The sequence below is a fragment of the Ostrinia nubilalis genome, chromosome 21 (assembly GCF_963855985.1).
Source record: "Ostrinia nubilalis chromosome 21, ilOstNubi1.1, whole genome shotgun sequence".
NCBI classification, from domain to species: domain Eukaryota; kingdom Metazoa; phylum Arthropoda; class Insecta; order Lepidoptera; family Crambidae; genus Ostrinia; species Ostrinia nubilalis.
The window spans coordinates 8598216-8610277 of record NC_087108.1 but is presented as its reverse complement, the minus strand read 5'-3'; the positions used below and the strand labels follow the sequence as shown (position 1 = coordinate 8610277).

The 12062-nt window shown below is 37.6% G+C and overlaps 1 protein-coding gene across 1 annotated transcript in view; it reads right to left on the bottom strand.

The window, feature by feature from the left end:
• The window catches only part of LOC135082466 (LIM/homeobox protein Lhx5), a 369539-nt gene that overhangs the window by 245109 nt on the left and 112368 nt on the right, over positions 1 to 12062 (bottom strand). The window lies entirely within an intron of this gene.

The following is a 12062-nucleotide window of genomic DNA, read 5'->3' as shown; positions in this document are numbered from 1 at the left end:
AATTAGGACCATAAACTGATATTCATGGTATCATAACTGTAAAAGTGTCAGAATCCGATGTTGAATCCAATGCCAGTTGAAGTGTGAGAAACATATATATTTTTTTTTTATGTGACAGGAGGCAAATGAGCAGACGGATCACCTGATATCAACCTAGTATAGTTGCCAGTCTCTCATAATCTATGCCAATGAGGGTTTTCGCGATTGAAAAATCCGCCAGATGGCAATACGTAGACGTGAGGTCCAAATGCTGCATGATTGGTTATTTTTGACATGACATTGACAGATATCCACCAATCATGCAGCATTTGGACCTCGCGTCTACGTATTGCCATCTCGCGGATTTTTCAATCGCGAAAACCCTCATTCATAGCACATGTATAATAATAGACCAAATGAACTTTTATAGATTGTGAAAGAGAAGATAAAGATTTTATTATTTTATTAAAATCTTGCCACGAGGTAGTTTTTCAGTAGAAACCAGGATTGGATAATCGCTACAGGCAAGTATCAGAACATTTTATAAATATTTTTAATCGATTATATCCATGTGAATCGTTTTAATAAATTGTCATTTTACTTTTTCAATTAAAACTTTTTCAATCCCTAGTCTTGTCAAACTGTCATAATGTCAACAAATTATAAATGTCACGTCAGTTGACTCAATTTCAGTCTTCTGTGCGTTTATTGTATTTTTATTTCAATGAAATAGTGCTAAAGGGTTAGTACTAAAACTGAAAGCCTTTTTTCAGAAAGAAAACCAATGTGGTGCCCTTATTATTCATGCTGTTTGAAAGTTACAAGTCAGTGATACAGAGTTGCCGACATTATAACTCCGTAGTGATACCATACCAAAGAAGAAGTTTTCCTAAACACTTGTGTTGTTTTTATATGTGATCGAATAAAAAGGATTAATTCTACTGCTCAAATGGAATAACTTATCCCAAGAGACCGAATATAAAAAAAACCTCTCCATAGAAATTATCACCATCACGAGGATGTGAATTTTTTTGAGAATTTGATATTGGTCCTGTAAGATATACTTAGATTTTCTTTATCCCGAATTTGATATTGGTCCTGTAAGATATACTTAGATTTTCTTTATATCTTATTTGTAAGAAAAGTAGTTGTATTTCAGTAGTAGAATCAACCCTTCTTGTTTCATCAGCAAGAGTAACTATAAAAACGCCCTGTAGGTAGGTATTATTAAGCTGAAGAGTTTGTTTAGTGTCAAAGACTGTCACACAGTGTAACTTAAATTGGCATATTATGATAATGAACATAAAAACTTAAATAAATATTTATGTTAATATTTTTTCTATTTATTTATTTTCCCAAAGCTTCACAGTGACAGCTGAAACAGCAATACTGTTAACAAAACAGTAAAACTAAACTTGGAACAAACTGTTACAAATATGAGGGGTTTAATATTTTACAAATTAAAATAAAACCGCATGTTGCTTTACTTTCTCGTATAGGTAATAAATGTAATTAATGGCTAGATTATTAATGTTACTTTGTTACCCTCAATAGTGAGGAAATCTTATAAAATGGTAACCCTGATTTTTATTGTCATTCAAGTGCTCTTTCTTCGCATAGGCTTCTGTGATTTGGCCAAGGGCCACACACATTGCGATAACATTATGCGACATTGATTTGACAGCAGCGGAGTGAAGTCTTGCGACTATGCAAAATGATACCCTGTAATCGTAGCGCATACAGACATAGACTGGGCGGGGCACATAGCTCGTAGAGCTGATGGCCGCTGGGGCAGGAAAGTTCTTGAGTGGCGACCACGAGCCGAAAGACGTAGCGTGGGCAGGCCTCCCACTAGGTGGACCGACGATCTGGTGAAGGTCGCGGGAGGTGCCTGTATGCGAGCGGTGCAGGATCGGTCTTCGTGGAAATCCTTGGGGGAGGCCTTTGTCCAGCAGTGGACGTCTTTTCGGCTGAAACGAACGAACGAACGATACGTATTACCACTATTTACCAGACATTACTATTTATTGCATACTCGCCGGATTACACGTAGGAGCACGCGCGTAACAGCTTCGGCCTTGCATTATTATAAGATCTTGTTCCGCCCTTTTACGAACTTCCTCCGTGAGGATATCCCCGCCGAATTCTATGATGAACCTATCAAAAGTCATATTCTGCAATGTCAACCCACCACAAGGTGGACCGACGACCTGATAAAGGTAGCGGGAAGGCGCTGGATGCAGGCCGCTACCAACCGTGCGATGTGGAAGTCATTGGGGGAGGCCTATGTTCAGTAGTGGACGTCCTGTGGCTGAAATGATGATGATGATGAAGAAATGAATGAAAATGACAAATCTTCGCACGTGTATAATACCGTGCCAAAGTAATCATATAATTTTGGCACCTTAATAACTATTGCCGTTTTTGTTGTAAAGATCATGCAGCGCTACTTGCGGATATTATTGGAAAGAAAACTATGTGGGCTCTAGATCTGAAGCCGCTTTAACGAACACGAAGTGCTCATACAATGCGGCGTATTTTCTTCCAGTCTTTAGTCAGGACTTTAGTCGAATTAAAACCCCGGTTGAACGTGATATAGCCGCACTAGAATACGATGCTTTTTTGCATAATCGCAAGACTTCGTTCCGGTGTCGACCGAATGTTATCATGATGTATGTGGCCCAGGGGTTACCGTAGCCGCTAAGGTTTGAAACTTCTTGCTTAAAATATTGTAGTCTTTGGCATAGACTACGATGGTAGTCATGGAGATAGGAGTTTGTTATCTCGTGTCAGATGTAAATGGTGAAAAGAAAACTCATGATTCGTGGTATTTTTATGTAATATGTAGGTATTTTATAAAAGTGGAACCCCGAGTGATCTCCAAAACCCATTCTATTATTATATACGATTCGGCTTCGATATCTATAATACAATAGGAGTTTATTTCATGTGTCAGATGACAAGGGTGGAAACAACCTACGATTCATGTTGTTTATTTACGTGCAATATGTGGGCATATTGTAAAAGTGGAATGCCGAGTTGTATTTCTAAAACTTGTTCTATTATTTTATACTATTTGGCTGCGACTCGGCGTGACGACAATACAAAACATTTTTCGCGAATCGGTGTTCATACATTCACACAATACATTAGACGCCATGTTGTCATAAACGACATATTATAAAATCGCTGTGATTTAATATTCTTAATCATTAATTTTATGGCAAGTGTCCATCAGGAATCATTGTTCTTACACACAGAATCGTATTATTTCGCTTTCGGGTAGTAATATGTCAAAATTGTTGGTTCTTTAGGCGAACAATGTATGGAGAACGAACATTGTCCTTTAAAAATTACTAATTATAAAAACTATTTACAAAATAAAAAATACTTCACCCCCAGCGCCGCAGTCAGGAATGGTGCCCAAAAGGCTGGCAGCATTGCCACGTTGAATGGCCAGGCTAATTCTCTGACCAAAATAGCTGCCAGCCTTTTGATCACCGGTCACCTCGGTGAGCCTCTTTGCCAGTTCCTTATAAAAGGAACGAGCGCTTGGACCCCATGGTCCCATAGTCTCAACCCCAAACGGCACAAATATATAACTCTCATTGAGAGCTGCATATTTGCGCCGCTTGGAGCACTCAGCCGAGGCCGCCGCCGCGCCTGCGGCAAGGGAGGTACCTCCTGTATGAGACGGAGCAAGCGTATCCGCGCATGTTGCGTCCCACACAAGAGGACGTCCCTGCTTCCAGGGAATGAGCGTCATGCCGTCAGGTCTCTTGCCGTCGTCACGGAATATGCCGTTAGGCTCTAAAACTGCTGGCACATTGACGGCGACAAGAGCTCTGCGGATGACGTCATTGATGCAGGCGTGTCGGGAGACTCGACCAGCGCTCATTTGGCATGAGAGGCCATGGTGTCCTAACTCACCGACGCGAGTACCGCAACGACAGCGATGGGGATGGTTTGTCTTGACGCCAAGTCTAAGGGAAATGGCAAGGGACAGTGTACTCCTGTCAAGCAGAGTCCCGATATTGGCCGAAGGAAGAGCATGTAGCCAATAACCGGACTCTGTCTGAAAGACCGCTAGTAGGCGAGCACGCTCTGCAGCATTTTCGGAGGAAGCCAATAGATCACTCTGAAAACGCAAACAGAGCGGCTCGTCCCACTGCCTCTGAGACGATAGAGAGGTAGGTGGATCGGCTCCCGGGCATGCCCTGGTCCAAGCGTTTCTGGCCTCTGCGAGGTGAGCCAACTCCACTACCCCTAAAGAAGGGGCTAGTAATTTATTAAAGAGTTCGGCTGTACCATACGCAGAAGACAGAAAAGCTGGAAGGGCAATATGCGATATCTGACGTGTGCCTAGTCCTCCGAAACGCACAGGGAGAGAGGCCTGTTTCCAGGCGTTATCGCTAAATGCACAATTTAGAATTTTGGAGAGTGTCTCCCTGAGCGAACTATCAATGGTTGACAGTAGTCCTGGAAAAAGCCAAAAATGGGTACTACGTAAAAAATATATAAATTTTGGGGCGTATGCGCAAAAACGGATTAAATACAAAGCCATGTGAGGGTTTATCTTTAGCATATTTTCGGAGGACTGCTGAAATTTGGAAATTTGTTCATTAATAAAAATCGGAATAGCCTCGTCAAAAATAGGGGAACCTAGAAGACGGAGTGACGTATTATTGAGAATTTTGATATTGGGAGCTAAAGCCGAAAATTTTGTAATAATGTCTTGTAACTGAACATGTGAAAATTTTGATTCTGGGATAAATAGCTCGCATTTTGAATAATTGAGATCAAGTCCGATACTTTTGAATTTATCAATGATGGTGTGGAAGTCTGAGAGAACGGATGAAATATCGCCAGCGATAGTTCCGTCATCTAGGTACCACACATTAAATTTTGAATTTAGTGAATCAATAATCAATAATAATTTTTCGTTTTTATTTCAATAAACGGATACACTTTTTTATGGACGATAAATTAAACTTTTTATTACTTCATAAATTTGCTATGTGGAATTATTTTAATAATAGGTTATAAACAAAACTATAAATTAGGCGAACCGTAAATGTACATTTCGTTTAGGTTTAACGATAAAGTCTAGAATTTTACAATATAAATATTCTATAATTCGATGACAATGACTCTGGAGGTTAAATAAGTATTAATTTGCCTTCACAATAGTAACTTATTTGTGTCAAATTAATAGCAATAATGCTTACATAATATTACGACACTAGCACATTAGGTTTTACACTGTGGCATAACGTCGTTGAAGTGACAATACTTAATTTTTTTTTTAAGAAATCAACTTTTATAATGCGATGGTCTTAATTTTTTTCCAAAAAAATCGATTTTTGAAAATAATATTAGGAGGGAGGTATTGTCACTTCAACGATGATAATTTTTGTCACAAAATTGTATAGATTAATATCATTGACGTTTAAGTTTAAGGAGCATTCCTGTTTATGTACACAATAAGCTGTTTATTAGTAACTAACTAACTACCGGGAGTTTTTTACATGAAAAAAAATCGGTCTGATGTATGAAACCTATTGCCTACTTCTTATGAATATTACAAATCTCACCACTTTTAAAAATCCTAGTTTTTAATATCACTCATGAACACTATTGTCAAAGGTTAACATTAAACAGCTTTATGAATTAATCTAAAGTTTAAAAACAATTTAAAGTCCATTTTTTCATTTGAAAAATGATTAATAAATTAATGTGTTTAAAAAGTGCATGGCATTTGCCTTTTTTGCACATCATTGTCTTCCACACTCAGTAACTATTTAAATTCAGTTCGCGTTGTTCGCCGGTCATCAGTATAATTTAGTACTTGTTAGCTTGAAGCCTCGTCTTTTGAAAAGTCCGTTTATTTAAGTAATATTATCAAACACGCCGCCATTAAGGCATAAATATTTAATGCTATTGTACCCAAGGGTCGCCCGGGGCAGCTCGATTACTGCCAATTAGCAAGCACTTAGAATTATTCATGCTCTAAGACATTGTTTCTCAAACTTCTAGGCGATGTAAGATACCCTTTTGATTCTTATTTTCTTTTGTTTAGTTCTTGGCTTCGTTTATTCTGCTGTATTAAGGTGATGCCTTGCGAATATTGGGCGTTTTAAAGAAGCGCAGAATTAGTTTTAATCGTACTTTTCTTACTACCTATGTTCTTATTTTGAAATATGTCATAGTTGACTAATAAATCTAGTGTCTGGTCGAAGCCGAAACATGAATGGAAACAATTTTCTCGATAGAAAAAAAATCCAAAGATGACCCTTCTATTACTCGGTTTTTCGTTTTATAAGCAGATAGGCTAATATTTCAATACCAAATTTTGTATATTGGTAAAGTAACAACATATTCTAAGTACTGGTCGAGTTATTTTCTTTAAATAGTGTTTGGTTTTTCAATAAATACATGATTTCCGATTTTTGTCGCTTACGTTATTTTATTCCGCGCCGCGCGCGCTATTCCTGTCCCTTTCCTCGCACTGAGAAATCATATTTCTATCCCTCTGTGTGCGAGGCATTCAGTCGGCCGAAAACTTTTACGAGGTAGCGCCTTGGTTTAAATTCCAATGAAAATGTTTTAATTGAGTGTTAAAAGTAGACCTATCTATCAAGATTAGGCTAGCTATCCCTAAAAAAAAAGAGAATTAATGTACGAGTATTTTACCATGTAAGTTATCCAAACTAGATTTTATAAGTCGCACTGTGAATAAGTTATCAACTCTCATGTAGAACATTTCTTATTATAGTCTTAATTCTACAAGCCCTAACTTGACAGACTCAACGCCATACTCACCTAATCAAAAATGTGACTTGGCCGTTTCGCTAACCATTACAGTGTGAATAGATGTTTCATCGATGAAAAACCCTGATGAAAAAACGACGATGTGTAAATGTAGGTATAAGTTTGACGTGTCTGTGTATGTGTCTGTTTGTGGCATCATAGCTCCCGAACAGGTGAACCGATTTTGATTTTTTTTTACTTTCTCTTATAAAGAAAGTTTTGTAACAATTTAGCTACTCATAAGGGACAAACAGTCTAATAAAATACCCAAAACTACTATGAGTTAAACATAATTGAGTTAGTAAGTGATAGAAATTTTTAGTTCCCTGTTTCTCTAGTTTGAGAACCACTGCCCGAGCCCTGTCAATGCGATAGGTGAAGAGGTTTATTGTACTATTATTAATAAAGGACAATGTTCGTTCTCCATACATTGTTCGCCTAAAGAACCAACAATTTTGACATATTACTACCCGAAAGCGAAATAATACGATTCTGTGTGTAAGAACAATGATTCCTGATGGACACTTGCCATAAAATTAATGATTAAGAATATTAAATCACAGCGATTTTATAATATGTCGTTTATGACAACATGGCGTCTAATGTATTGTGTGAATGTATGATCACCGATTCGCGAAAAATGTTTTGTACTGTCGTCACGCCGAGTCGCAGCCAAATAGTATAAAATAATAGAACAAGTTTTAGAAATACAACTCGGCATTCCACTTTTACAATATGCCCACATATTGCACGTAAATAAACATCATGAATCGTAGGTTGTTTCCACCCTTGTCATCTGACACATGAAATAAACTCCTATTGTATTATAGATATCGAAGCCGAATCGTATATAATAATAGAATGGGTTTTGGAGATCACTCGGGGTTCCACTTTTATAAAATACCTACATATTACATAAAAATACCACGAATCATGAGTTTTCTTTTCACCATTTACATCTGACACGAGATAACAAACTCCTATCTCCATGACTACCATCGTAGTCTATGCCAAAGACTACAATATTTTAAGCAAGAAGTTTCAAACCTTAGCGGCTACGGTAACCCCTGGGCCACATACATCATGATAACATTCGGTCGACACCGGAACGAAGTCTTGCGATTATGCAAAAAAGCATCGTATTCTAGTGCGGCTATATCACGTTCAACCGGGGTTTTAATTCGACTAAAGTCCTGACTAAAGACTGGAAGAAAATACGCCGCATTGTATGAGCACTTCGTGTTCGTTAAAGCGGCTTCAGATCTAGAGCCCACATAGTTTTCTTTCCAATAATATCCGCAAGTAGCGCTGCATGATCTTTACAACAAAAACGGCAATAGTTATTAAGGTGCCAAAATTATATGATTACTTTGGCACGGTATTATACACGTTCGAAGATTTGTCATTTTCATTCATTTCTTCATCATCATCATCATTTCAGCCACAGGACGTCCACTACTGAACATAGGCCTCCCCCAATGACTTCCACATCGCACGGTTGGTAGCGGCCTGCATCCAGCGCCTTCCCGCTACCTTTATCAGGTCGTCGGTCCACCTTGTGGTGGGTTGACATTGCAGAATATGACTTTTGATAGGTTCATCATAGAATTCGGCGGGGATATCCTCACGGAGGAAGTTCGTAAAAGGGCGGAACAAGATCTTATAATAATGCAAGGCCGAAGCTGTTACGCGCGTGCTCCTACGTGTAATCCGGCGAGTATGCAATAAATAGTAATGTCTGGTAAATAGTGGTAATACGTATCGTTCGTTCGTTCGTTTCAGCCGAAAAGACATCCACTGCTGGACAAAGGCCTCCCCCAAGGATTTCCACGAAGACCGATCCTGCACCGCTCGCATACAGGCACCTCCCGCGACCTTCACCAGATCGTCGGTCCACCTAGTGGGAGGCCTGCCCACGCTACGTCTTTCGGCTCGTGGTCGCCACTCAAGAACTTTCCTGCCCCAGCGGCCATCAGCTCTACGAGCTATGTGCCCCGCCCCGTCTATGTCTGTATGCGCTACGATTACAGGGTATCATTTTGCATAGTCGCAAGACTTCACTCTGCTGCTGTCAAATCAATGTCGCATAATGTTATCGCAATGTGTGTGGCCCTTGGCCAAATCACAGAAGCCTATGCGAAGAAAGAGCACTTGAATGACAATAAAAATCAGGGTTACCATTTTATAAGATTTCCTCACTATTGAGGGTAACAAAGTAACATTAATAATCTAGCCATTAATTACATTTATTACCTATACGAGAAAGTAAAGCAACATGCGGTTTTATTTTAATTTGTAAAATATTAAACCCCTCATATTTGTAACAGTTTGTTCCAAGTTTAGTTTTACTGTTTTGTTAACAGTATTGCTGTTTCAGCTGTCACTGTGAAGCTTTGGGAAAATAAATAAATAGAAAAAATATTAACATAAATATTTATTTAAGTTTTTATGTTCATTATCATAATATGCCAATTTAAGTTACACTGTGTGACAGTCTTTGACACTAAACAAACTCTTCAGCTTAATAATACCTACCTACAGGGCGTTTTTATAGTTACTCTTGCTGATGAAACAAGAAGGGTTGATTCTACTACTGAAATACAACTACTTTTCTTACAGGACCAATATCAAATTCTCAAAAAAATTCACATCCTCGTGATGGTGATAATTTCTATGGAGAGGTTTTTTTTATATTCGGTCTCTTGGGATAAGTTATTCCATTTGAGCAGTAGAATTAATCCTTTTTATTCGATCACATATAAAAACAACACAAGTGTTTAGGAAAACTTCTTCTTTGGTATGGTATCACTACGGAGTTATAATGTCGGCAACTCTGTATCACTGACTTGTAACTTTCAAACAGCATGAATAATAAGGGCACCACATTGGTTTTCTTTCTGAAAAAAGGCTTTCAGTTTTAGTACTAACCCTTTAGCACTATTTCATTGAAATAAAAATACAATAAACGCACAGAAGACTGAAATTGAGTCAACTGACGTGACATTTATAATTTGTTGACATTATGACAGTTTGACAAGACTAGGGATTGAAAAAGTTTTAATTGAAAAAGTAAAATGACAATTTATTAAAACGATTCACATGGATATAATCGATTAAAAATATTTATAAAATGTTCTGATACTTGCCTGTAGCGATTATCCAATCCTGGTTTCTACTGAAAAACTACCTCGTGGCAAGATTTTAATAAAATAATAAAATCTTTATCTTCTCTTTCACAATCTATAAAAGTTCATTTGGTCTATTATTATACATGTGCTATGAATGAGGGTTTTCGCGATTGAAAAATCCGCGAGATGGCAATACGTAGACGCGAGGTCCAAATGCTGCATGATTGGTGGATATCTGTCAATGTCATGTCAAAAATAACCAATCATGCAGCATTTGGACCTCACGTCTACGTATTGCCATCTGGCGGATTTTTCAATCGCGAAAACCCTCATTGGCATAGATTATGAGAGACTGGCAACTATACTAGGTTGATATCAGGTGATCCGTCTGCTCATTTGCCTCCTGTCACATAAAAAAAAATATATATGTTTCTCACACTTCACGCCAGCACATTTAGCCAGACTTAAAATCATTGATAGTAATTTATGCGATTGTGGCTCTGAAGTAGGTGATATTAATCACATCCTGTTTTCCTGTCCGAAGTATGATCGCTCCTTTTTTATGTCCTCATTGTTAACCCTCCGTGTCCCTTTTCCCACTTGTATTAATACCCTTTTATGCACAAACTTACAATATTATATTCCTTTTTAATTTCCGAAATTCCGATATTTCCTACATTTCGTTTCCCTACCTTTGTCGTGGCAAATGCACAAGCCGTGCGAGCCAAAAAAAAAAAAAAAAAAAAAAAAAAAAAAAAACTGGCATTGGATTCAACATCGGATTCTGACACTTTTACAGTTATGATACCATGAATATCAGTTTATGGTCCTAATTATTTTTATTTTATTTACGACCTTCGACCAGTTGGACACTTTAGATATCTTCTTGTAATAGTGTCAAACTGTCAATATCTTTTTAGCTTTTAACGCAAATCTAGTCTTCAAAGCAGTTTAATCGATTTATTTTATTTTCAAAATCGATATTTTATTGTCTATGATGGCCGCAGGAACATCACTATACATGGACTCCCAGCAATAAAGTACGGTAATGCCTCGTACAGATTTTATCGGCAAAAATTATGGAACTTGATAGGTTTTAGACCATGCCACGCACCAAAACGTCCGGAAGTTGTAATAGTATTATAGAATAAACGTTAAAAGACTTATTTATTTAATTTTTCAATGCTTAAGTGTCCATTAGAATGAAAGGGTGCTTAATGTATTAAAAAAAATAGAAAATAATTATGATGGGTTAATGTTTTTGGGCGGTTTTTTAGGCGGTTTCTGACAATGTCCTTTACACATAAGACATCATTTACCGTGTACTACTTTGACAATTTAATAGAGGGGTAATTATATTAATGACAATGTACATGCTGTACTGACACCTTTAAGGGACTAATTGACGCGTCAATATTAAGGAATAATGAATACATAAAAAATTAGAAGTAATAAATAGGTTCTGAAAGAGAACACTAAATTATATCTTGTCAAAGTGTGCAGTAAAAAATTGCATTCTTTACTGACAGCCTGACCTGGTGGTTCGCGAACACATCAGCTGTTGGGTTGCAGGTTCCATTCTCGCTGGGGACAAATTTACAAGCATTTTATACTTGGTCCACCCAAAATGTGGACCGACGACATCATAAAGGTAGCAGGAAGGCGCTGGACGCTACCAACCGGACAGCATGGAAAGCATTGGGGGAGGCTTATGTTTAGCAGTGGACGTCCTATGGCTGAGATGATGATGATGATACTTAGATTCGGAGTCATTGGGCTCTTAATAAAGTATAAAGCATATTAGCGTACAAAATTTTTGTTGCATAATTTCATCTACTACAGTTTATGATGCAAAACTTTATCAACATAATAATATGACCGCATAATCAATATCTCTTGATTAGAATTTACAGCAAACTTTAACCTCTAGTTTACGATATGTATTTATAGGGTCATAAACAACTGAATCTATAGCCTACCTATACAATATGGCCAGGATGAATATTATTATAGTAAGTTTGTGGTCTTTAAGCCTAAAGTTTAGTTATCCCTATGTTTTCGTTCCCAGTTAATCATTCAGAAACTGTTGTCGCATGTAGAGTTGACAATAAAACCTAACATGTATAGTATATATAATTACTTAAA